The sequence below is a fragment of the Silene latifolia genome, chromosome 3 (genome assembly GCF_048544455.1).
Source record: "Silene latifolia isolate original U9 population chromosome 3, ASM4854445v1, whole genome shotgun sequence".
Taxonomy (NCBI): Eukaryota; Viridiplantae; Streptophyta; class Magnoliopsida; order Caryophyllales; family Caryophyllaceae; genus Silene; species Silene latifolia.
The window spans coordinates 82,367,502-82,372,843 of NC_133528.1; positions in this window are offsets into that span (position 1 = coordinate 82,367,502).

The following is a 5,342-nucleotide window of genomic DNA, read 5'->3' on the forward strand; positions in this document are numbered from 1 at the left end:
TTCAAACCCGGTTTTATAACCATTTCAACACGCCTTTCTAGGCCGTCGTAATGACGATTTTCAAACTCGGTTTTTTACAACCATTTCAAATCACCTTTTTACGCCGTTATAATCGCCGCGTCTAGACACGGATTTTAACCCGTTTCGCGCCGACAATGGCTCTTTCAAAACCCGAGAAAAGCACACACCCTTTTCTCGAGACACTTTCGAGATCCCGAGGACCATGCACCGTCCCCGAGACCTCTTCAAACATTTCAAACTCGATTTTCAAAACATACAATTTTGAATTTCAAAACCGTCTTGGGAAACAATATACTGTTTTCCGAGCCGATTCAAACTCAAAACCGTCTTTTGCAAATAAACTTAAGACAACCCTTTCAACTGACCGACTTACGGAGATCTCTATCTTCGGAAGCCGTCCACAAAGCGACAAATGAATCTTTTTGAAAATTTCTATTTTCGAAAACTTCAGTCCACCATTCCAATTCCGCCTCGTGTCTATCGAGTCGAAGCAAACGTACTTATGGGTCTTTACTTATGAGTCGTCTCACCACAAGACCCGTCCAATGGCGTCGCGCCGTTATGCTGGACACGTGTTAAAAGTTCGGTCAACACCGTCACGTCATAAATCGAGTCAGCACCGAGGGACCACACACGATCACCCTCGTCCTTTTGAGTCTGATCTTTGTCTCGTCCTTGTGTTGTCTGCGTTCAGTCTTTGAACCGTGTCGGATTGAGTTGTAATGTGAGCCATTTTTCTGCCTCAGAGCCATGGCCCCGTCTTCAACTTCGTTTGTCAACAACATTAATAATGATAACAACAGAGATGTCACGACTGATCAGCTAGCCAGCCTGCTCACCGCTCTTAAGGTCACCCTGGATCGCGTCGAGACCCGTATCGACGCCCCGGAAAACAAGGAAACTGGAGAACATAATACTCCACCTCTGACTGAAACTGAGAAGAGGCTAAAGCTCTTGGAAGAACAGCTCCTAGCCCGGGGTAACAATATCCATCTTGAGAACAACCGAAGGTTCGAACCTGTTGGGGATCAATTACCTGAAAACTTTACCCAAACTGATGTACCTAAGTTCAAAGGAGTGGAGGACCCGCTCAATCATATCCGTGCCTTCAAAGATTACATGGTCATTAAAGGGGTCAAACAGGAGCTCTTCACCCGGATCTTTCCGTCCTCTTTGGAACCGATCCCTCGTCAGTGGTACTACTCCCTTGATCCGAAAAACCTTACTACCTGGGATGAGGTCGCAGTTGAATTTGCTAAGGAATACGCTGACAATGTTGAAATCCAAGCCAATACCCGTACCCTTGAGGTCCTAACCCAGAACGACAAGGAGGGATTCACCGAGTTCTTAACCCGTTGGAGGAGGGTAAGTACTCAGCTGGTCAGCAAGCCGGGTAAATCAACTTTGGTGGAAACGTTCGTCAACAATCTCCGCCCAGTGTATGCCAACTTACTGAGGTACCAAAATATTAAGACCTTCCAGGATCTGCAAATTCTGGGGACACGCATTGAAGATGACCTCCGGAAGGGTGTCTTGGCCAAGACTACCGGCAGAGGCTACCAAGGATCCACCTCAACCGGGTCTCGCCCTTACGGCCAAACAAATAAGATCGATGAGGTCAACCTCGTTGAACCATCTGCTAAGAGAGCTGAGCGCCCCCAGAGAGTGTTCACTAATATAGGGTCAACTTACGCAAGTGCTTTGAAGAGGCTCATAGACCAGGGAAAGTTACAACCAATGGGACAACCCCGGATCCGACCGATGCTAAGAAATCCCGCTTCTGGAACCCCAATGCCTATTGTCAGTACCATCAAGGGAAAGGGCATGATACAGAAACCTGCTTTAAACTCAAACACATCATCCAAGACATGATTGAGAAAAGGGAATTGCCTTTACCCCCGCCGACTAAGCCAAACAACAAAACAAATCCTCTGGGAATCCACGCCATCTCCAACGATGAGCCAACTCTAGACTGCTCACACCTCATCCTGCCAGTTGATGATGAGGTGAATGCCTTGGAGAAAGATCCCTCGGACAGGATATTTGTGTTCAGTGCCGCCACTATGCTCACCATGTTCCAACAGGTTGAGGAAGCCATAACCAGCCTCTCCGAGAGGATTACCCGACTTGACGATGCCTACCGCCGGCTTATCTTCAATCCTCCACCACCACGCCCGAGGGAGAGTCCCCCGAGCGCCCAAAACTACCCTCACCAGGACGGATTGCTCCCACGACCATTTTGGCATGCACCTCACAATAATTATCCTCACAATAATCACCCTCACAATAATCAAACCCACAAAAACTACCCTCACAAAAATTACCCTCACAAAAATATCCCTCACAAAAACTACCCACCAAGAAATACCCCTCCAAGGTGCCTTCGAGATCCTAAAATCAACGGCATCTGGAGAGACGACGTTGAAGATGTCTACCTTGTCCCAGAGAAAGAGAAACGGGCAAAAGAGATCGGTCACCTCACCCGGTCCGGACGCCCCTATCAGAACCCGAACAATCTAACGGTCGTTCCAACAACAAACGACCAAGTTGTCCCGGAGGTAGACACTCAACCAAAGGCTCCTGAGAATTCAATCCTCAAACAGCTTCAGAAAGCAAAAGCCGAGATCTCGATCTGGCAACTGACCGCGACATCCTTTGAACATCGACATGCTTTGCTACAGGCCTTGGGAAAATTAACTGTGCCCTCAACCTCTTCCCCTGAAGAAATAGTGGCACATATGACAAGGGACACCCCTGACTTGAACAACCCAGTCGTCTTCTCTGACGAAGATATCCCTCCCTTCGGAGCCAATCATAACCTTGCCCTGTACATTACCGTACAATGTCTCAAGAAGAATGTGCCCATGGTCCTTGTGGATGATGGATCCGCGGTAAATGTCATTCCCCTCAAGACTGCTCACAAGCTGGGTATTAAGGTAGCTGATTTTGTAATACCCAGGATATTTAAGGACTTTGTTGACTGACTCTGTTGACCAAGACCGACCTTGGGGAGGAATGGGGGAAAGACCAGACTTACAACACATATTTTATAGGCTGAGTTACTCGACCTAGCAGAGGCTACTCGGCCGAGTATCTTCAATACTCGACCGAGTAGATCCTACTCGGCCGAGTACTCTGGTACTCGACCGAGTATGGCTGCTGTTGACGCGTTAATATAAAACGCAAGTTCGCGAGATTTATTTCATTTCCCATTTCCTCGACAGTTCCTCTTTCTCTAACCCTAGCCTGCCTCCCTCTCCTATCACCCATTTCTATACACTCTCATGAGTTTAGGCTAAACCTTCACCAAGGGAAGGACGGGATTCACTTAGGAAGGATGGCGTGCGGGGTTGTCGTCTGTGCCGCCATCGAGGCGTGTGATAGGATGCGTACTGGAGTCCTGCTTGGCCGTTATAGATGTCTTCCATAGTTGTGTCGAGGTAGGTTTTCCTACTCAGTACCGTTAATTTATTGTGACTGTCATTATTTCATAGCTTTTATTATCTGCTGATCATCGGAGGTTGGGTGTTGTGGTGACGGCTTTGGTGTGGTTGTGTTGTGACAGTTGTGGTGTTGTGACAGCTGTGATGCTGTGTGTGTGATTGTGGTGGAGTCACTTGCGGGAGTGGCTTCACACCCTAGTTCGCCCTCCGTGGAACCCGTCACGGGAGGGGATGTGCACATTAAGGGACATGGATTGTTAGTCGCTCGTTTATGAGCTGGACTTGGTGGGATGGGCTGCGGTCACCCATTGGCGGCGAGGATTACCTGTTGCGATGGGTAATCTGGCAGGGCTACACACTTCGGTGGGTAGTCGGTTACTGAGCGAGATCGGGAGACTGGGGTAGAGGATGATCAGCTGGTTACATTGTTACCTGTTTTACATTTGATTAGTCGGTATTGACCCCGTGTTGTTTTGTGGTATCTGCGGTGATCCATTCGGGGATGGTGAGCAGTTGGCTTAGCAAGTACTGTCGATTGTGGCTGCTAGGATTGGAGGGATCGAGTCATCATGCTACCAGTCTAGAGGTGTTGTGTCATGAGTGTTGTAGTTGATCTTTGGTATAGAGAGTTTGTATTGAGTTGTATTGTATAAGGTACATTAATATTTTTACAATTGTTCTTTTGTTGTCCAATTTGATCTATTTCCTCGGGAAACCGAGATGGTGACACCGTCATACACTGGGATGGTCCTTGGTAAGGCGTCCTGCTGTGCGGGGGTGTTACAAAGTGGTATCAGAACCGACGATTTTGGAACCAGAACCAATGAATCTAATGAATGTAGGGTGTCAACTGAAATGAACCTGGTGTATGTGCGTTGGGAGCCCTAGCCGATGCTAGATTTTGGGTGAGAAGGCGCCCTCATTTCAAAATCATGGCCCCATCGAACTTAAGCCAGACACGGGAATAAGGGTAGCTAGTAAGAGTCGTTGGTTGCTTAGTGGTGGTCGTTGTTTGCATCAGTGTTTATGGTAATGCGTGTCAAAGTGTATGGAAAAGTCTAGAGTTGGTGAATGAATTGTGGTGATAAGTGATCAGAGGTAAGTCAATTAATTGTTCCACAATGGTTGCGTATGTGATAATTGCTGTCTTGTAAATGTTGGTTAAAGGTAAGTATATTATGATTAGCGGAACGTGTAATAAGGTAATACATAAGTTAAACCGTACGAGTACTGTGGTTAAATAATTACATGTGTTTAGGGTGACATGTGTATTGTTCTATAGTAAAAGTAAGGTAGGTAAGGAGAAGTAATGACGAGTTGATGTTATGTGTGCAAAAGAATTCGTGTTGGTGTGTGCTAATGTGGTAGAAGTAAGCTCTAATAGTGACGAGCCGGTTGCACGGAACTCCGAACGATGTTATTTATTTTGCAGGAACAATGAAAAATATGATTTCCTCCTCACTTTTGGAAACTCGACCGAGTAGATGACAGTACTCGACCGCGTGTCCGTTTGGTGAAAATTAAAATCGCTACTGTCCTTGAAAACTCGACCGAGCAAGAAGGATACTTGACCGAGTAGTCGACACTCGGCCGAGTATGCCCAACACTCGACCGAGTCTTGCTTTATCGGGACATAAGTGGGTTATACAAAAACCCTATTCTCGTCCCATTCTTTCTTATTTCCGCCTCCCATCTTTACATCCCTCTCTCTCTAAAACTCCATACCTTACCTCCCTCAAGCTTTTTGGGTCAATCCTTGGTGATTAATTCATTCTCCCTTGCTATAAACCAATCCAAGGTAAGGTTTTAATTCAATTTCTCTCTTTATTTCCAAAGTTATGGTATAATTTCAGCTATATTTCGAATTCTCATTGTGAG